This window comes from Cyprinus carpio, chromosome A9 (assembly GCF_018340385.1).
Source record: "Cyprinus carpio isolate SPL01 chromosome A9, ASM1834038v1, whole genome shotgun sequence".
NCBI lineage: Eukaryota > Metazoa > Chordata > Actinopteri > Cypriniformes > Cyprinidae > Cyprinus > Cyprinus carpio.
The window spans coordinates 11,485,740-11,509,128 of record NC_056580.1 but is presented as its reverse complement, the minus strand read 5'-3'; the positions used below and the strand labels follow the sequence as shown (position 1 = coordinate 11,509,128).

Genomic DNA, 23,389 nt, shown 5'->3' with positions numbered 1-23,389 from the left:
AATACTGCTTGACTTCTGAGGGCAATAGTGCAGATACTTCCCTTATTGTTATTAAAAACCCACAAGACAGAACATGAATTAATCTAGTTTATTTTAAATCTTTATGCCATTTCACCCTGTATTTATACCACGTTTCCTACATACATAAATAGACAAACATTCTACACAAAATACAAAGAGTAGTCTTCTTTTTCTGGACAGACTTACATTCACAGGAAAAGTTATTTTTCCAAGGTAAGATATAAAGTGCTGAAGTGCAACACAAAATGCATGTTTATACACATACCCAAATCATTTGGGGGATGTGAAGAATTTCTTTTTCCCTGGTTCATTTTTTGGGATAAAGGAACAGTATTGTTGGAATCACTTTGACAATCAGAATCCATCCTGCTTTAAGAGCTTGAGCATTTAAAGTGGCAGACAACAGAAATGCGGTGCATGCTTCTAATAAACAGAATGTTATTATGTGTTGGTGTGGATACTGATATAGTTGTTGTTATAGTTATCATTTTTGTTGTGAATGAGCCTTAACACATGGTGGATACCACATACCTCTGCTAGTGCTTGGACAGACACTGGCGACGTTGGAATCCACAGCAGGAGGCATGAGCGTATCCTTCTTGGCTAGAAGACCTTCCCAGAAATCTGAGGGGAAGGACAGATACTGAGCTACTACCTGTTGCAAAGAAATCAGAAGAGGTTTATTTCTTGAAACATAAAGGCTAAATACACAAGGAGTGCATCACAATGAGATTTTCTTGAAGCTTACTTTTGGTTGGGTGTTTGTGTCTCTCATAATGGTCATAGGAGAAGGTTCTAGCATCCCATGACCAATGACAGTGGGCCCAAACACTCTCGATAAGTTATTACGATCCATCTGCCACGTCAGACTCTGCATGAAAACAACATGAATGTGGTTGCAAAATGACGAAGTATGTTTGAAAAAAACAGGTATAGAAAGGCAGAGTTGCAGAAATGTCTAAATTATGTCAAATGTCTTTGGCTTTGGCAACTCTTTGATGTTTTTGTTTTAATGTTTCTATGCTTTTGTCTTCATCAGCCATCTCTGTGAGTGAAAAAAGGACTACTTTTGTCAAAGCCAGCCATAGTATCAGATTCAGTTATGCTTCACTGCCAGAGCAATGTATCAGGCGAATGAACTTTATCAACTTTTCTGACATTGAGGTTATCAGCTTTCACAGAGCAGGTACAAAAACATCTGTGGCAGCAATGCATTATGAAGGACTTTCTCTCATTTACATGCTACAGCCATTCTTGGCCAAGGAAATTAGACAATATGGCTCTCCCCATGACATCCAATCCAATTTATAATTTAAAAGGGAGGTACTTTACCCTGGAGGGCTAGAAAAAAACTAAAAAAAAAACCTCCATAATAATAGCAGAAGCACCCTGACTGCTCCTAAATCTGCCACTTACCCTCCATTCATCAGCGGCGACTGAAATTAAAATGCTGAAAAAGACATGCACTGGTTTGGGAGATGACGTTCGACATTGATTGTTTCCGAGTCATCAGGGACTTGTCAACTATATCACAAGTAATGGGAAATAACCATCCGCCCTAAATGAATGAGGGTAACATACGTCCTCATGCCTCCGGCATACAAAAGTGCCAGACGCTTGTTATAGAATTCACCCTCTGCAAAATTGCCAGCATTTTGGATAATCTAGTCAGTCTCCTCAAAGAATACCAAATTTTGAAAGTCAAACTGGACAAGATGGGTCTTTTGATTGACTTGATGTGATGGGGGGTGTATATTAGAATGATTTCTGAAAGCTCATGTGACACTGAAGACTGGAGTAATGATACTGAAAATTCAGCTTTGCATCACAGGAATAAACTACAATTTAAAATATATTAAAATAGAAAATGGGGTTATTTTATTTTGTAACAATATTTCACATTACTACTGTTTTTGCTGTATTTTTGATCAAATAATGCAGCCATGTTTAGCATTAGAGATTTCTTTAGATTAAGAAAAAGTTGAACAGTAGTGTATTTAAAATTAAAACCAAATCCTTCTCCATAATGGTATTATTAAGAAAACCTACCAGAAGCTTACATAAATGTTCTGTGGAGCTTAAATGTTATAAGAGGCTCCTTGAGTTTCCTCAGGAAGTCTTTGAGGAGTCCACAGACAGCATGAACCTCTTCTACTTTGTGGAGCATCAGTGGGCCTTTCCCGGACACATATTTCTCCCTCAGTTCCTTTACCAGCCGCCCTCATCCAGGCACTCTGTAAATACCCTTCTACATACCCCACTCAGCCATAAAACATAAATGAGATACAGAGAAATTTCATACATCAACTCTATACGCTGTAACTGGATGTTGTAATGTACTGCAATATGACAGAAAAGATTTGTTTCTTAAATCTAAATTAAGCTTAATTATACAGCTCTGGGTTTCAAGCACTGAAATTATACTTTCAGATTGAGAAACTATCCCTGTGTTGGTGTATTATTGAATAAAAACACCTCTTCAAGTCCTCTTCTCTCAATTTCATGTACACACTGAACAATCAGAGAGGGAATCCATGGACGTGTGGAGGCGGCAAAGCTCTCTAAAGTCTCCTATAAGAGGGAAATAAACAGAACTTGAACATGGCATCTTAACATAAGGATGTGTATGTGCACTGTGCACTATGAAGGGTGAATACCTCATTGAGCTGCGCTGAACCATGAGCATTTGGACTGCATCTCTCCAGACATAGTTGTTTACTCTCAGGATGGCTCACCATTCGACAGTCTCTGCATTTTATAGCCAACTTCCCAAAGCGAATCCTCTTCCCACATGGCATGCATGTCTCTGGATGAATCATGTAGAAAATATAAACCGCTGACCCATCAGTCATACAGACCCCATACAGACCCGTCAACTACTGTACTATTCATTATTTATTTATTATTATTTTTTTATATAAATATAAACTTTGTATATGTAAAGTTTGAATATTTTTTCCCCCAGTTTTCCACCCCTTGACCCTTAGAACTAAAGCCTGTATTACATTGACATTTTCATAAAAATGCACAATGAAATGTGATGCATGGTCAGACTGATGTTATCAGGCACCTTTGACAAAACTTTGACCACTTATTAACAATTGTAAAGCGAATAAGAATGTTTGCCAGACTTTCCTTATATTGCACTTTATTACATCATTTTTTCCACTTCATTATACACCAGAATAACAGAATAATAGCATGATGCACACTGAATAGGGTGGGGAGGTTCTGAAACAGTTATGTATTACAGTATACAGTACTTGGAACTATATTTTATAAATTATTATAAATAAATCTTTATATTGCCTTGGTAAAAAATTACAGAAAACTGGTTATCAGTGCTGCATGAGTGCTTCTAATATAATGGCTAAAAGAATTAACACATATTTGAAATATTTCTCTCTTTTAACTAATATAATCAATCAATTTCTCACTCTCTTTTTTCTTTTGTAAAGTCAAAAAATGCTATCTTTTTTTTTTCCTTTTGGAGAAAATGGGTAAACAGAAATTATGTTTATTGTGGTTTTCATCCACCACTATCAAGTCTACACAACTATGATGACTTCAGCTTCTGAGAACCCTGGAAATTTGAAAAATGTCTATTATATTACTCGAACCCACAACCTAACCCTAAGGTCTCGGGCCGGGACTACCACGACTGAGGTGCCCTTGAGCAAGGCACCGAACCCCCAACTGCTCCCCGGGCACATTAAAACATATATAATCAAATAAATGTTTGCTTCATGACTCATAAAACTGATGTTAAAACCCGATGTGAAAGCCTCACAATATGTTGAGAAGTACTACTGAATGGCCTCCTACTCTTTTTTGCTGGAAAACATGCTGTAAAGTCTTATCCACATTGGGCGTGGGGTCCTGAGGGACGACTGGCTCCGGGGCCCTCACCTCCATTTCAACGACTGTTTCAGCCTCTGTGACTTCACTGTGTGCCCACACTGACGTTTGTTCTGCATGGAGGACTCTGGTTAGTTTGAGAACCTTTGAGTCTTATTTACCATCAACAGGCGGAAAACATTCATTTCTGAGAGTCCTGGACTGATATTCTGGAGTCTCCTGGGTGATGTCTATTACCATGTGAATCTGACCTCTAGTCTCTGGGGTAGTGACAGACTCCTTCACAACCGTTGCCTCGATTTCCTAACCACATACACAGTCAAACACACACTAAAAAATCCATTTGAAGCCAATCATTCTTTCTGCCGAAATGGAAGACCCTTAGAGTAGCATAACAATTGGTTAGCTCGTGTCCACGTTCCTGGCAACAAGGAAAAAAGTAGTTTCTCAAAGTGTCAAATTGCTTTGCTCCTCTCTTAGTGATCAGTGCCAGCTGAGTGGGAGTGATATGAGTCCCATAGAGGGAGATAGACAGGACATGGTCCACTGCTGTTCTCATCTGAGCTGTGTGGCGGTGGGTGTGGGCAATATGATGACAAGCAGAAGGATGTGGGACTAATGAACTGACGAGAAACAAAACCAGACTAACTTAAATAGGGAATCTGATCCACTACTAATAGAAAGAAAGAAAAAATGAAGGAGTCTGTACATTTCATAAGCTATACAGTACCTCACGTTTTCTAACGTTTCTGTGATACAATCCTCACTGGTATTTTAGCTAGGAGAAGCTGTTTGATTAAATGGTAAGTGAGAATTTATAATTACTGAAGATTTTAAACACTTAAAACTGATTGTAAAATTAACATGTGCCTATACTCAAAAGTGACATGATGCATGGCAGAATCAAATATTCAAGATTCAGATCATTTCTGCTTAAAATGTTTCACTTTGGGATTTGTTTTTACGGAGTTAAAACAATTGAGAAAATAAAAATTAATAGTAGCGTTAATAAACTTCTACTAAACTTCTCTAATGGTCTAGCCCCAGTAGATCTCCAGAACGCCCGCTTACTCTTCCTCGTTTTTGAATTGGAGGACCAACACTTGGGTCCATCAATGAACGCTAAAAACAAACAGTGATGGAGTGAGACACATTAAGGACAAGCACAAAACTACAATATATACTAGTACTTCACAACAGACATAATGTTGTGTCATTTATAACTTGAGAAATCTGAAAAAGAAATGGGAATATTTAGTGTGCCACACAACTTTATAATATAATAGAATAGAACAATTCATTATATATATATATATATATATATATATATATATATATATATATATATATATATATATATATATATATAATATATTAAAAAATTCACAATATATTTTAAACAATATAAATTTACTTATTTAAACAGTAATTTATCTATAAAGTATTTCATTTCAAAGTTTTCTTTTTGGTACATCAGAATAGATTTAGAATCCCAGCCTTTCTATTTATTCCATATACTAGAATCTAGAAGCTGGTAGCACTTACTCTTCTCTCACGAGCTCTTGACTTGAGAAGCTTAACAAACGCTGTGTTGTCCAAGTCTTAGAATTCATACCAGTGAAATCATTTTCAGAAACAACCGTTTCGATCTTTTCAGCGATTTTTATGCACATGCACTTTGCTTGTGTTTGACAATAATCCTAAATCATGAATAAAAATGATGCTAAATATGATACTCCGGCAAATCATCATCCGTTCTGTCATAACTAATGTCAGAGTGTGATAGGAAGGAGGACTCATCAATCACTGATAACCAGATATAAAGACATAAGATTGAAAATAGCATTGAGAATGGGGGAAAACTCCAGCGAACGGGGAACAAAATGAAGAGCTTGCTGAAGGTTTAGGTACTGTTTTCCTCGGTGCTGTGGGACACTGGCTCCTTTATGACTGAAGCTGGTCAGCACTGACCTCTGCTCATCATTGAGACAAGCACTTGACTTGCTGTCATGTACCAGTACGTCACATATCAACTGCATCTGCCGCTCCTGTCAAAAGAATTAATGTGTGATAAAGATACCATAAGTATCCTTAATAAACTCTCACAACAATGGTCAGTAAATCACAGAGAACTTCTATTTTATGAACTCTCTGTGCACATTAACACATGAGTCATGACCGCCCACATTCACATGGCCCTGTACTCAATGACACCCTCCACCGAGTCTATGTTAGTCACATTGTGTCGCACTGACCAAATGGGCAAATTTTGCTTGTTGGCTTCAACTTCAACATTTACATGTACATACAAGTCTTAAAGGTGCAGTAGCGAAACAGAAAAAAAATAAAAATAAATTTGATTGTTGGCTTCAAATTAAAAATTTAGATGTACATACTAAAATAAATAAATTAAATAAAAGATATATATACACATCACCATGTTAAAAAAAAAAACACTACATAACAAAAACCCGATGAATAATTCATAATAAGTGGTAAAAACACAAATCTAGTTTCTTTACATTATTGCACAAGTGATAAGAGCTATTGTTTCATTTCTTAATTCACCAGGCACTGGTAGTCCGCCTCAGTTTTGTAGCGTTTCTTGATCTCCACGTCCAGCTGGTTTCGAGTATGTCTGAGTTTGACCTCCAGAGCAGCTTGAGCCACATCAGACTTTACCAGGAGCTCCTTCCTTTTTTTCAGCTCCAGCTCTGCATGAATCCATTTCTTCTGGGCAGCTTCAAAGTCCCTCACCACCTTAATGAACTCTTGTAGACAACAGACAACTGGTGAGATTGGTTATCAAATACTTTTAACAAATACTTTTCCCTTTTTTCCTCAGAAGTAAAATGTAAAAAATGTATTCTTTGATTTCAAAAGCTCTGTTGAAACAATGCACTCTAAACAGATACTTGAAATTTAAATGATATGTCTGAATGGGTGGATGTCCAAAATCATTGAAGGTAAAATAAAATAATTTGAATTGACTGTTATTTTCATATGGATGTGGAAAAGAAGGGAAGTCCAGTCAATTTAAGTGCAACATGAGGGATAATTTAGGCATTTGAAAAGTGTATGGGCATACAGTTTTCAGAGGGGTGATTGTTATCCAGAATAGTAATGTTGTATGGGTTTGAGTCAAGGTGGAGAATAATTTAACCTCTGCAAAAGTACATTGTGAAAAAAAAAAAGAAAAAAAAATTTAGTCTGTATGTCAACTATACACTACCATTCTTTAATTTTATTCAGCATTGACACATTAGATTGACGAAAAGTGACAGACATGCATAATGTTACTAAATATTTCAATATTTCAAATAAATGCTGTTTTTTTTTAGCTTAATATTTAATCAAAGAATCCTTGAAACACGTGTCATGGTTTCCACAAACATATTATGCAGCACATATTTTTCAACATTGAAAATAATAAGAAATGTTTCTTATCCACCAAATCAGCATTTTGGAATGATTTCTGAAAGATCATGTGACATTGAAGACTGGAGTAATGATGCTGAAAATTCAGCTTTTGACGAATTTCAGGACTTTTATTATATATGTGGGGTCTTTGGAATATAAAGTTTTTTCAACAGACTTTGAAACATCATTTAACAAAAGATCTCAAAATCATCATTTTTTTCTTTTCTTTTTTTTAAAGCACACAAGATAAAACCTATACATCTTATACACTGCAAAAACAGCCATCTGCACAACACACAGCATGGTGGAGGCCCATAACATGTTAAGAAAAAAAAATTATAATAAGAAGAAAAAATAACAAATATTTTTATTTATTAATTTTTTTATCTCAAGGTTTCAGATATATATTAAATTTACATTTAAAAAATAAAATAAACAGGGCCAATACTATCTTACAGAGGTAAGGCAGAGGTAAGAGCTTTTAATAAACTGAAGGTGTTTTGAAACTGTCATTACAGCTGCCATAAGCATTGGGAATAGCATCTGCTAATATTTATACTGTTATGTGTATTATTATTATTTTTAATACAGTCAGTATCAGGGATAGTTTAAGTACAGGCCAATAGCCTACCCTGAGGCCTGAACTATCCGTTGTAGCCAATAGAGGGCAGTCAAGGCATTTTGAGTTGAGCATCCAGGATTGTTGTAACTTCACCATATGGGGCTGTGTGAGTTTGCCAGTGATTAGGGTGGTGTTTGAGCAAAGCTTTGTTGTGTTTGCTTGACTCAACGCTGTTCACAAGAAAATAAGCTTCTCTGTGATATCATGCTCTGAGTCTCCACTGCAAATGCTCCATTACACAAATAATGGGTTCTGCTGCTACTGGAGTCACTTTAATTTAGCACCCCAAATTCTTATTACAGTCATTTTTAACATGGCTGCTTTGAGCATAGGAGATCAAGAGCGGCGGTGTTTGGAGAGACCGAATTCAATTTTGTAGGAAATAAAAGACTTGCAATGCCAGGTCTTTCTCATCTTTGAAAGCTTAACTGGTTTCCGAGACCTTGGTCACTGTATGTGGAATATTGCATGTGAATTTTAGTGCTATCTATAGTGCTGTAACGGTAGCTGTTTGCAGTGAGTTTAGAATGACGTTTTCCACCCTAAATTAAAGCCCCTTCTTACGGCGACATTGATAGAAATGTAATTGTGATCGCGTGTGCTGTTTGGAATGCAAAAGCTGTTTTTCTCTGAGGGCGCTGGGATATTTGCATTGTTTAGAACCTACAAAATAATCCGTTTCTGATGGCAAATGCACACTTGCTTTAGCAATCGAGTATTGCATTAATCTTGGGAAAACATACATTTATAAAAGAACCTAATTTGTTTCACAAATAGAAATGGCATGTTGTTCTCTGATTAATATATTTATCTGACATCATTATATAAAATACAAGATATCCTGAACATGTAGCTTAATTCATTCACTTATTTTTTGTGAATATTTTATTACAGATTAGTTTTTAATTAACGATTAGTCATGAATTAATCACCCGAGTTTAATTTATAAACCAAAATCTTTTAAATACACATTTTTCTTACACGCTTTTCTTTTTTTTTCTGAAAGATTTAAGTTATGTTTATTCGACAGGGACTCTACAGCATAGAACAAATAGATTTCAGGAGCTCTGTACATAAACATTAAAAAAGCAATTTATTGTCTGTTGCTTAATATTAATGTTTGTTTTACAGTGCATTGGCTCATTAGGAAACCTATTGCCTTTGGCTGAGTATATACACAGCTCAGCAGATGAGATGCTAAACTGAGAACCAGAGATGAATGTGTTTGATGCTAGTCCCTATTTAGTCAACAAGGTTTTACTGAATGAGCCATTTATCTCTTTAAGTATTTACCCAAAACCCAGAGAAGCATTCATTTTGAGATCAAGTCACGATCTGTTCATCCTTTTCATGTGAGATCTGCGTTCTTTGAATCTAAAAGTGAAGATGAAGGATGTGTGGTGCTTTACAGACTGTCACATAGCTTGCTGGGTCAAATCTGATCAGCTTATATCTGCTTATTTATTATTATTATTAGTAGTAGTAGTAGCAGTAGTACTAGCAGCAGCAAAATGTAACAAACCAGAATCATATCTATATCCATTTAATTTATGTAATGCTAGTATATGTATGTGTATATTAATTTACTTTATGGTTTAGTTCACACCTATTGTGTTGAAATTAACAAGTTGTAAATTATGTCAATGAAGTCACCCATTTTCTGCTACTTAAAAGACCAAATATACTTCCATTGTGTTAGTGTGCACTTAGCTGCTGACAAAACCTGAAATTGTGCTCCTAGGGAAAGAAAAATAACAACCTCTGGGGACGCAGATATGTATAAATAAATAAATAAGTAACTGCGCCTCATCCAAAGCTGTTACTGAAAATGTCAAACCAAAAAGCCTCAAACTAATATACATAGCTGAAGTAGCTAGTTGTATTCTCATAATCATCTGTTTGTGAAATTGTTCCCTGAATGCATTCTGATACCCATGTGAGCATTGATTTCTGTGCCAGGTACAGTACATCTGTGAAGTTCTTATGAGCTGAGCATGGAATAAACAAGGACTATGCATGCATGACTTCCCCAACTCCACCGGGACCCATTATCAGCACCGCTGATGCAGGAAATAGATTGAATGCTGAAAATAATACCCTTGAATAATTAATCAGATGGCTTTTAAATGTGCAACAAACACACTAGCTTCTCTCTAGGGGAAAGAGAATGTGTGATTTTACAAGTGCAAGTTTAAAAGCCAAACTCAGTTTACATCTGAAACGGCAGAGAAGCCGATAACTAGGTGGAGGAATTAGATTAAACTCGTGTTTGTGGTGGAAAGCCCTCACCGTCTGTGTATGTTTGCTCTGTGCTTCGATAAAGGAGGAGCAGGCTATGGGATCCAACCCACACTGTAGAAAAGGTCAAAGTGTTGACCATCTTCCTTGATTGGGTTTGTTTTGGTAAGTGCTTTATTCGATAGAGCAAATCATGCTTTATCTCCATATCTTCTGATTGGAAAGTTGGGTGCCGTTTGATGCACTTAAGCAGAACTAAGTAAATATTGGATTTCCAAGTGCACTTGACCATTTGTGATCACTTATCAATTTATGAGATAATATCTTTCTGACTCATTAGTGTTAGCAGGGCTTAGAGAGGATAAAACCAGTGCATTTTGAAAGTGCACGGAGGAGAAATGTCAACATTTAACAGTATATTGGGTTCAGACTGCGTTCCATTTCTTGCACATTTAGATTTGTTTTATTGTGTCGGTTGTTTAAGAAATTACAAATGTCAGTGGATGACCTTTCAAATGACATTCCAGTTTCAGATAATATCATAGCAACTAGTTGCATTCAATGAGGCAGAAGCACTGCTAGCTTTACTTTGAAGAGACACATCGCTGTAAAGTAAAGCTAATTCAAAATATCAATAAACACCATAGTAGTACATAAATAATACTAAAATAACACGGATATGATTTTGTTGAACTCATAGCTGATAAAAAATGAAAAGAGGACATTTATGAGGCTGACTTTGATTTAAATACTGATATATAAATGCTTTTATAAATATCTGTTGTATGTTGACCAAGAAAAGGGACGTCATTGTGAAGCATATTAAAATAAGGCACATTTTATTTTAAAAATTTAATTATTTTTTTTGTTGATTTGTGTGAGTGTGTATGTAATAATTACAAATATATTTATTGTATTAATAATATATTATTCGTTTTTAAATAACTATTAACTTTTGATAATATAATTTAGTTTTAAAGTAGAAACTAAGATATTTTAAAAACAAATATTAAGTAAATCTCTCACTTATCATTAGAAAAAATTCTTTATTTTCCATTTCTTACTTTCATATGGATTATGAAAAGACCAGCATTTGAAGTTAAGCTTGTCTAATTGTATATGCAGCTGTGGGCTTTACTGCGGATGAAAAGAGACAAGAGAGACATGACTGATTTTAAAGCAAAGCTATTCCATTACTAACAATCACTCTAATGTTTCCTAAAGGTAAAGTTTTAATTCTGGATCTGTTTTGTATAATGGCATTCTTGGCAGAGCACTGTATGTTTTGAGTAATTTGACAATGATGCGGTTCCCTATGTTTTGCCACTTGAACACAGCCACCCTTTGCCTCTATTCACTTAGACTGTCAAATGACTTTCAAGCATGAAATTAATCGGGTACATCTCACTGGAGATTTTATTAGACATTCTTTTATTATTATTATTGTTATAGAGTTCCCACGAGTTTTGAAAAAAAGTCCTTTGCTCCACAGTTTTGACTCATCATTCTGCCAAGCATTGAGTGCAGATGTGTCAAAAAAGACAAACATTTTGGTACATTTAATACAGAATACTGTACTATCAGCAGTTCATGCAGTATCTTCATAGGGTTGAAATGATGTCAGAAAAGGCTGGTGTATAATATACAGGTCCTTCTCAAAAAATTAGCATATTGTGAAAAAGTTCATTATTTTACATAATGTAATGATAAAAATTAAACTTTCATATATTTTAGATTCATTGCACACCAACTGAAATATTTTCAGGTCTTTTATTGTTTTAATACTTTGATTTTGGCATACAGCTCATGAAAACCCAAAATTCCTATCTCAAAAAAATTAGCATATTTCATCCGACCAATAAAAGAGAAAAGTGTTTTTAATACAAAAAAAGTCAACCTTCAAATAATTATGTTCAGTTATGCACTCAATACTTGGTCGGGAATCCTTTTGCAGAAATGACTGCTTCAATGCGGCGTGGCATGGAGGGCAATCTCCTGTGGCACTGCTGAGGTGTTATGGAGGCCCCAGGATGATTCGATAGCGGCCTTAAGCTCATCCAGAGTGTTGGGGTCTTGCGTTTCTCAACTTTCTCTTCACAATATCCCACAGATTCTCTATGGGGTTCGGGTCAGGAGAGTTGGCAGGCCAATTGAGCACAGTAATACCATGGTCAGTAAAACATGTTACCAGTGGTTTTGGCACTGTGAGCAGGTGCCAGGTCGTGCTGAAAAACAAAATCTTCATCTCCATAAAGCTTTTCAGCAGATGGAAGCATGAAGTGCTTCAAAATCTCCTGATAGCTAGCTGCATTGACCCTGCCCTTGATAAAACACAGTGGACCAACACCAGCAGCTGACATGGCACCCCAGACCATCACTGACTGTGGGTACTTGACACTGGACTTCAGGCATTTTGGCAGTTTCCTTCTCCCCAGTCTTCCTCCAGACTCTGGAACCTTGATTTCCAAATGACATGCAAAATTTGCTTTCATCCGAAAAAAAAAAGTACTTTGGACCACTGAGCAACAGTCCAGTGCTGCTTCTCTGTAGTCCAGGTCAGGCGCTTCTGCCGCTGTTTCTGGTTCAAAAGCACACGCCTGTGCACGGTGGCTCTGGATGTTTCTACTCCAGACTCAGTACACTGCTTCCGCAGGTCCCCCAAGGTCTGGAATCGGTCCTTCTCCACAATCTTCCTCAGGGTCCGGTCACGTCTTCTGTTGTGCAGCGTTTTTTGCCACACTTTTTCCTTCCCACAGACTTTCCCACTGAGGTGCCTTGATACAGCACTCTGGGAACAGCCTATTCGTTCAGAAATTTCTTTCTGTGTCTTACTACCTCTCTCGCTTGAGGGTGTCAGGTCGGCAGTCTTACCCATGATTGCGGTTTTGAGTAATGAACCAGGCTGGGAGTTTTTAAAAGCCTCAGGAATCTTTTACAGGTGTTTAGAGTAAATAGTGTTGATTCAGATGATTAGGTTAATAGCTCGTTTAGAGAACCTTTTCATGATATGCTAATTTTTTGAGATGCCAAAATCATCAGTTTTAAAACAATAAAAGACCTGGAAATATTTCAGTTGGTGTGCAATGAATCTAAAATATATGAAAGTTTAATTTTTATCATTACATTATGGAAAATAATGAACTTTTTCACAATATGCTAATTTTTTGAGAAGGACTTGTAAATAACATAATATACACAGTGGCATTGATCCAGAAGACTTAAAGTCAGCAACTAGATAAATACTAGAGCAGATGTTTACACTTCTGTTCAAATGGTTGTGGATTTTTTAAAATACTTTTATTGAAGAATATATTGATTTGATCAAAAGTGACAGTAAAGACATTTATAATGTTGCAAAAGATTTGTATTTCAAATAAATGCTGTTCTTTTGAACTTTCTGTTCATCAAAGAATCCTGAAAACAAAAGTATCACAGTTTCCACAAAATTATCGAGCAGCACAATTGTTTCCATTATCAAATTAGCATATTTGAAAGATTTTTGAAGGATCATGTTACACTGAAGACTGGAGAAATGATGCTGAAAATTCAGCAGTATCACTGCTACTGTATTTTTGATCAAATAAATGCAGCATTGGTAAGCGCAGAAGAATTTCCAAAACATTTAAAGTTGTTACAGACCCAAATTTGTTTCATTCATAAGTGGTTTTAAATTCAGATATTACATATATTACATAACAGTTGTATCCATTTTCTTCTGCAATTTTTCATCATTAATATCCACCTGTCATGCTGCATAGAAACACTTGCTGGAAGCATGACTTCAAATCCACTGAAGTTTTATTTCAATTCACAAACAGAAAACAACACAGTTAAACAACTTATACAAGACTATACAGTTTAACTCAAGACTAATACCGGACAAGGAGCAAACTAAAACTGAGGGCTTATACACAGAAGACAAGGAAGCTAATTAACAAGACACACCTGAATAGAATACTCAAATCATTCTGAAGACTAACACACAGGCAGGGAATGAGGATGAATGAACCAATTAATGCTGTATTCACGCCATGTCGTAATTACTGTAATTTCAAGATGACATCATGTGATGTTCTACATGGTGCTGTTCACACCATTGGACTTGGAACTATTGCACTATCAATGCCTTAACATAGCGCCTAATGAATCTGAGGTGGTCAGGTGTTAGTGGTACAAGTTGTAGCTCTCAGAAAACTCCCAGTTCACAAGTTGTAATTACGAGTTCTATGAGGACATGAGCGCTTTTTACAAGTTGGTATCTCGTAATCATGGTAATTCCGATATGGCGTGACAAACTAGAAATCTAACTTAGAAACACACATGACCAGAACAAGTACAGTAATTCTGAAGTTAAAGGGCCATGAAACAAACTACTTTTTATGAGATTTTAGCAGAGGTGTGCATTTATTCGTGTTTTTAATTCAGTGGGGGCGAAATGAAACTGTCTGAAACAAATCGATGCTGTGCGTTTCCCATCTCCCCTCTTCCTCCTCTACTCTGCAGCACACTACGCCTACTTTTGTAGCATTTTTAAAAATGCCGTTGAAAACTAACTGGTGCTGAAACAGCCCCTTTAAGAGATGTTGTGAAATGTCAAACATTCGTTTTGCAGTGAGGATATAATAAGGAGATTGTATTTTTACACACTAATAGATATTTACATAAATCAGTTTTGTTTTCTTCGCACATATTTTAACAAAGTGTTGGACATGAATGAGAGAATTTGTATTGTTAAATTACCATGCATAATAAGCAAAATACAGCATATTAATTCCAACAGTTGTCGTCTTTGTAGAATGATTTGCATTATTGGGATGTTTAGCTGATAGTACCTATACCCTATGCCATGTTCACTACTAAAAATAATAAAGCTAGGCATAGTGCTGACTGACCACATAGTGTATTTTGGTGGGTCATTAATGTAAACACAGTGAGTTATTTATAAACTGAATGTACAGTCATTTTTATTAAATAACTGGTCTTAGAATGTCGCAACTGACCAATCAGATCCGCATTTCAGAGAGCCATGTGTTACGTCTCTGATGTAACTTTTTGTCTAGGGATTAAAGGAGGTAACATTAAGTTGACATCTTAAAGAAATAAAAGGGGGAAAGATTTTTGGTGGAACACATGACACAAACTGCACTACAAGAAATTATTTATTTTCCCAAGGAACAACAAGTTAAACAAACAAGACAAAGGAGAGAAGGGACTTTTAAAGTGGCGCTTAAATCAAAAATAAAACATAAGAAAAAGAAACCTGATAACTAAACTAAATTCCCAAACCCCTAAACTATTAAAGAAAAAGAAAAGAAAAATCTTCAACGCAAAAGTTTTGTCATAAACTACACTAAATGCACTAAAACCAAAACATACAAAAAAAAGCGCACACAACTAAACTAGTGTTTCTAATACATCCCAGATCACTACGTGCAGGTATGTAGGTCACGTGACTTACTAAACTTTCCACTCCTTCCTTGTCCTAAACCAAAGCGAGCTAACAAAGACATCAGATCAGAGAGCAGCAAAGCCCAAAAACACACACAACAATCACAACAGGAAAACGACTCTCTCTTCCTGTGGACGTTTCCTTTTAAACCTCTTGGACGAGAGAGCATGATTGGCAAAGGAAACGTGATGTCATAATGATCAAAATGACAGCAAAGATAGCCAATAAAATCCAAGGAAGGTGGTGCCTAAGAGCATGAAAGTGAGAACTGAGAAGAGACAAAAAAAACCAAACAAACAGGTACAGCACAACAGGTCGCAGACCATAACACATGTAATAAAATACATGTCTTCGAAATTGAGTTATTTCTACAAATTATGCCAGATTGCTTCCGCACCTATTGCAGATCACATTAATGGTACTCCAGTGCAGTTCCTGCCGTTTACTTACCAAACTAACTGGATCCAAAGCTCTAGTGTGAACACAAAAACTGTAGTTTGGCTCTGCCAGCATTGTGGTTATCGGAAGTGCCGCGGTGCTGTACTTAACTGAATGCATTATTTTCCACCGTCCTTTGTGTTCTGGCCTATATTGGGGATTGCAGCAATGTAGTGCTGTCAAAGGTAAAACATCATTTTGTCATTGAATACTGACAAAGGCCTATTAATTAGTGGAGTTTCATTAATCCAGGCAGCTAATTACCCCAGGAGGATGATTTGTGAGCTTATATGGAGAGATAAGGAGTTGAATATGATGATAGTTCTGCTTATCCCTGCTGTGGTCTAATTGTAATTACTACAGTATAGTGTAAAGGTAACATTGGCAAATTGTCTCAGATTAAAAAAATCTTTCTCCAATGAACATGCAGCCTGGTCTCCTGATTTATTATATAAACAATGTAGCTTTTTGGCATAAACCGAGACAGCAGATTATAGCTAGCAATTAAGATTAATTATTTTACGACAGCTTTTATTCGTAACTGGCATAATGTCATGGGCTGTCAGCAGCATGACAAGGGCTTCTTATGAATCTGACACAGGTATAAACGACTCCGTATCCTGCTCTTTACTGGGTAAAAACTCAAATTAAATGTCCTTGAATTCCTGCACTGATTCAAACATACGGCCTACATTATTCTTTCTCCTCTTTTTGTGGACTGTTATTCATGGCTCTTGCTCTGATCTTTCAAATATTAGTACCATGCTGGCCTTATTCCTTTCTTTCCATTATATGTATATGTTTGGATTTGATTTGATTGTATGCGAAGTAGAAAGTGGAAATTAATCTCAATGGATTGGCCACACTGCAGAATCCACTGCAATGAAGCTAGAGTTTGTCTAAGATTGAAAGTGGTTTGGTGGATCAGCAATTAGAATCAGCTCTGATTTTCTTTCAGGCTACATGATGAAAGCTGGCACTTTTACACAATCATATCTCACAACCATTTCTAAGGTCCATGATCTACTACTCATGCCACTGATGCAGTTACTGTGATGCAAACAAATGTGAAGCGGTTTTAGGGTAAACATACGCTTTTATGTTTTGTATCATATTTTTGTTCTTCTTACTTTCATTAGCATTTGGCTTTAGTGCTTAAAGTCCATTTTATAATAGCTGGTCCCTTTTATAATATATATATATATATATTTAATAAACTTAATATATTTATTAAACTTTATATATTTTTGTGTAAATGTTTTATTTTGTGTTTTGTTTGTAATATTTAATTTATTTATACTCCTCAAAATATTGATATTATTATCAATATTAACATATTGATATATCATATTGATATATATTCATACAACAGTTCTTTCTGGTTCTCGAATCTGATTAGCTGAAAGCCTTTTCCAGGCATGCCATATCCTAGTGATAACAATTCCAGCGTTTCACCATTTGTATCACCCCACATTGCATAATTTTTCATAGCGAGTGTCATGGCTGACGCTCAAATCCACTAAGCCTGTATAATCGTATTTATACTGTTTTTGTGTCATGATCACAGAATGTATTTTTAAGAGTTTTTAGGTGAGAATGTAGTTGTTTAGACTGTTTTTTTTTTTTTTAATAACGGTAACTTCTGTTTGAAATTTGCGTTGAAGTTTTCGTAGATGTGAGCTCCAGGGCGTCAGTGGCCATTCAGCGCTCATGAACCCGCCGAGAGCAGCCTCACCTAGGCCAGTTCTTCTGGAATTTGTCGCTGGCTCTGATGTCTCTATAGTGATTAAACATGAGATATAATTTGATTTGTGTAAAACTTTGGTCTAAATCTGTTGTTTGTTCCAGAGCAAATGTCATAATGTTATATTTTAAACAACTTTAATGCAGTGCTGCCTTTGTACTTTTAAATATTGCATGCCACTAATTCATTCAAGTCTCCCAAAAAGACTTGTCGTCCGTGTAAAATGCACAAGAAGACAGGATAATGCAGACTCTCTTAGTGGGGAATCGGTTCAACACTGCATCTGGAATTGCTTGCCAGTTCAGTGCTGTACAGAGTAAGGATCTGTTTCGGCATGTTTAAGAGAAGTCGGACTGAAAGTGAACTCTGCAATGACCAAGCCTCTCATCAGTAGAAAGAAGTTTAATTTATTTAGATCAGAGTGGAAACATTTTGTTTGACACTGAACAGGCGAAAGACTGAAGCCAGAGTGCATAAAGAAGTCAGTGAAAGGTGGAGGAGGAAGTCTCATGGTTTGGGGGATGTGGTACCTTCCCTGCAAGCATCTCCCAATCAGCCTGTAATTTTCATGCAAGACAATGCTCCTGTCACACTGCACAAAGGACAAAGCAGGTTATTGGACTTATAAGATCATGGAAAAAATTGGTTCTTTAACCTTTCAGAAAGGTGAAAGCAGCAATCAGCCTGTAATTTTCATCAGGTTCTTGAAGCTATAAGATCAACACTGAGAAATAATGACAGATAGCCAGTTCCCCAGAATCCTGATCTACAGTGGTTAATGTTCTCAATTTTGAAAATCTCCTGGAAAAATCCTTGGGTACAAAGGTCTTAATAGGGGCTAAAGAACACTGAAATAATGAAATAGCCAGCCCAGAATCCTGATCTAAAAACAATTGAAAATCTCTGGAAAATCCTTGGGTAAAAGATAGGGCTACACTGATGTCCTGCGGCCACAGATGACTTTGGCACGGCTCCTCTACATTCCTGAGGAACAAGTGCACCCCAAACTAAGGATTTTCTGACAGCTGTAACACTCCAAAATTGTGTTTGTAGTTGTAATTTTCTTCCATGCTACAGTGGATTTTAAAAGATGAACCCTAATGTCACATTATGAAGACACACCTAATTTTGATCAATGTGTAGCTTCCACAGCTCAAAGTCTTACAGGTGCTTTTTTTTTTAACACTTTGAAATGCGTTATGTTTGTAAACAATTCTTTTTACGTAAATTATAACGCTAGTGAAAAAAGAACGAGGTACATAAAACAGAGGTATACCCACTAAACGAGCCAATGGACATTGCCATGCGATGATCGCATCCAGCTGCCGCTGATCACAGCATGAGCATAAAAAGTTAGCAGGTGCAACGCATACCAGGTTTTCGCTGAGGAGCTGAGCCGGTAACCCGGCCGCATAGCAGTGGTGAAGCAGTCGTGGTGATGGGACACGCAGTTTCCATTCCCTCCTTCAGAGAATGAGGGTTACATATGCAACCGAAACATTCCCTTTCAGTCGGTCACTACGAGATGTTAATTGGGATCCCTACCAAAGCATCATGGATGCTGCCCCTTCCAGTGTCCTGTGTGAGCCTTTGGAGTTCTACCTGTTTGAGGTGAGAACATAGGAGGGAACCGGCTCCACACGAAGGCTATAGAATCTAGCGAATGTGTTGTGGGTCACCCAGCCCACAGCTCTACAAAATATCTGTCAGCGAGTTGCCCTGAGCCAGTGCCCAGGAGGATACAACACTACTAGTAGAGTGAGATGGCATTCCCCTTCTGCCGGCCTCAATTACAAGCAAAGAGCTGGTCTGAGATCCTAAAGCTTTGTGTCCAGTCTACATACCACCTCAAGGCTCGTACAGGACAAAGCAAAGCTAGGGCTGGGTCTGCCTCCTCCAGGGGCAGTTCTTGCAGGCTCACCACCATATCCCTGAAGGGAGTAGTAGGAACCTTGGGCACATAGCCAGGCCGGCACCTCAGGATTACCTGGGAGTCAGCCGGCCCAAACTCTAGGCACGATTCATCAACTGAAAATGCATGCGGGTCCCCTACCCTCTTGATGGAGGCAAATGCAAGCAGGAATTTTCATTGATAAAACCTTTAGCTCAACTGAGTCCAAAAAGGCTCAAATGGGTCATGCTGTAGTGCTTTGAGCACTAGAGACAGGTCCCAAGGGGGTATAGAGGCGGTCCAGGGTTGACTGAACCTTTTCACCCCCCTAAGGAACCTGAGGACCAGGTCATGCTTCCCTGCCGACTTCCCTTCCACGGGGTCATGGTTAGTAGCAAATGCGGCAACATAGACTTTAAGGGGGAGGGAGACAGCCTTCGCTCCAACCCTTGCTGCAAAAAGGAAAGCATGACCTTGATTGGGCATCTCCAGGGGTCCTCTCGGTGAGAAGAACACCACTCGACAAACAGGTTCCATTTCAAGGCATAAGCTTGTCTTGTAGACAGTGCTCTTACCGAAGTGATCGAAGTTTCCCAATAAGATGGAAAATACACGCCATTTTCGTGTCTTTCCCTTTAAATGCAAATGAGCTGGTGCTCCGGGGAAGAGGGCGGAGCTTCTAGAGTTCAAGCTCTGGCAATACCGGTGCTAGCCTTTGCAAATAAACACTCCACTGTTAGCACATGCCTGTCAACAGAAAATGCACTTGGTGTAAAAGACAGTCATCTGATTGTACTATGCATTAAAAAAAATGCACTTTTTGAATTACACACGGCGCGATAAAAAATAACCCATGGTGCCATCGCATGCTATTACAAACTTCGTAAGCCCCACTTATGATTACCAGCTTGACTAATTCCAACGGTTGACTTCACATTGCTTTCATATACAATTTTAACTCCCACTTTCCTATTTACGATCATTCTGGTAGCACGTGAAGGCAGCATCAGTGAAAATAGACAGACAATGGTAGCTTAGCAACATTAACCTTACAGAGTGCCAAGAAGCACTTTCAGAAAAGCAGTTTGGAAAACTAACACGTAATGCTTACTTCTTCTGGAGGTGTAGCTGGATCATGAACAGTTGGCACTGCTCCATCCTTCTTGAGTAACTTTTGTGCAAAACCTGCTTTATATTGACCCTCATTCACAAAGCAGTCCGATGTAAAATGATTCGCACAGACATAAACGAATTTCGGTAGAGTTGAGGGAGCATTTTCTTCAAAAACAAAATTAATCCACCTTGTCTTCAGTGGCTCATATTTCGGTAAGGAGAGAGCTATGTGGATTCATACATGCAGCTACAGAACACCTAAAGCACTTGGGAGACATTCTCGTCAGTGCAGCAATGGCGGACTGTGTACAACATGGTGTGAGCTCACTCAGGGCAGTTCTTTGTTAAAATGGCAGTGTCTGTCAACTTTTGTGGGTGGGGCATGTGGCTAATGTGACGTCACTTTAGCAGCAATGCTGAAAACAGGTAGTTTATTATTGAAAACACTGCTTATTATTTATGGGGATTAAACAAAAAGAGTGGGTGGATTTTTATCATTATAGGGTGGTTGTGTACACACACTGCCAACACACATTTATGTCCAAACAACATGTGAAAGTGTATTTTGCATAATAGGTCCCCTTTATAAGAATATACTTAATTGTGAACTGAATGTAATGTTTTCAGAAATTTAATCCCATATTAAATACAATCAAATGAATATGTGTTATAGTGCTCCTGTATCTCAAGTGGTAGAGCATTGCGTTAACAAGCGCAAGGTTGGGGGTTCGATTCCCCGGGAACACATGATAGGTAAAAATTGATAGCCTGAATGCACTGTAAGTCGCTTTGAATAAAAGCGTCTGCTAAATGCATAAATTTAATTTAATTTAATTTTATAGTTAAAATTTATATTAAATGCAATTAATTAACTTATATCTCTACACTTACTGTAAGATGTATTTTATTTAATATTGCATTATCTGCAAGTGCAGTTTTTTTTATAAACATTTTAATAAACAATATTTATTCAAATAAATAGCACACTTCCTTTTCATGAAGGTAATGTCTCTGCCCTTGTGGACAGTTCTTCAGCACACGTTATTCTAACATGTTTGTTTTATTGCACATGTTTTTTATAATCATTAAAATGCAATAACGTTTCTTAACCTGAAGTTGTTGTCACAGTTTTTTGCCGCTTGTCTGGCCTTGGTGCTCATGTTATCTTTAGGTAGATGCTTTGGTATTTGACATAAATGCTGTATGCACTTTTTGCCTTTTGAAGAGCATTTAAGTGTAAATCTCTCCACAGTCACATTAGAAATAAACTTTTCTTTCTCAGGCTGACGACTGATGAAAAGCCTGTTTAAAAAGTTGCCTGTTTTATTTGGTGTAGACAGACTCTTATCCATTAAAATAAACTTCAGGTGATGCCTGTATGTACTGTGTAGTGAGGAACAAAATCATAACTACCCCCTCCCCCCTCCAAAAAAGGAAAATTATGGATAGGTCTCATATTTTAGCTGGAAGAAACAGTTAAAGTTAAAAAAAAATTAAAAAAAAAAAAAAAACTTAAAGGGATAGTTCACCCAAAAATGTAAATTCTGTCATCATTTACTTACCCTCATGTCGTTCCAAACCTGTATGAGTTGCTTTCTTATGTTGAACATAAAAGAAGATATTTTGAAGATTGCTGGTAATCAAACAGTTGGAGGTTCCCATTGACTTCCATAGTATTTATTTTCCTACCATGGAAGTCAATCGGAACCACATTGCTTGTTTGATTACAAGCAATCTTCAAAATATCTTCTTTTATGTTCAATATGAGAAAGCAACTCATACAGGTTTGGAACGACATGAGGGTGAGTAAATGATGACAGAATTCACATTTTTGGGTGAACTATCCCTTTAATGAACAATTTGTTTATTACAAATATGCTGCTTTTCACTTCACAAGCGATTAATTGATGGAGTTGTGTGGATTACTCTTGTTTTTATCAGATGTTTGGACTCTCATTTTGCCAGCACCCATTCACTGCAGAGGATCAGTTTGTGAGCAAGTGAAGTTTCTCCAGATCTGTTCCTATGAAGAAACTTACTCATCTTGCGAGTTGTGAGTAAGTTGTGATGCGTACATTTTCAGCTAATTTTCATTTGTACATGAACTTTACATGGACTTTTTGAGTGAACTATTCCTTTAACAATAAACTGAACAAACTTAATAAACAGGATTTTGAAAAATAAACCAAGAAAAAGTTGCATTAAGCTTTTAAAAATTCTATAAACAAGAAGTTATTAATTGAGTTCATTTTCAGTATAGTAAAGTGTTGTGAAAATTGTAATGAATTTTTTATTCAATTCAAAAAGAATGCAAAATAGAGGCATTTTTTCTAGTGGTCTCAGACTTTTGGACCCCACTGTATGTGTGTGTGGAAGTGTCAGGTAGAGAGAGACTTGGAATACTCTGGCTGTCCTTAAATCTGTGCCAGCGGGAGTGACATCATACTCTCCATCTTCCTGTGTGGGAGGTGGCCAGAGGGCACCCAGTTTCAGACTTCAAGAAGAATCATTGTCATCTGAGCTTGATGGTGCCACAGGGTGAAAGCTCTGAAGATGTATAGTGGTGCATGTATAAAAGTATGAATTTAAACTGAT

General features: G+C 37.0%; 1 pseudogene; it reads right to left on the bottom strand.

Moving 5' to 3' along the window:
* Positions 1-443: 443 nt before the first annotated feature.
* Positions 444-22,837, bottom strand: LOC109073643 (annotated as a pseudogene).
* Between the last annotated feature and the right edge of the window lie 552 nt (positions 22,838-23,389).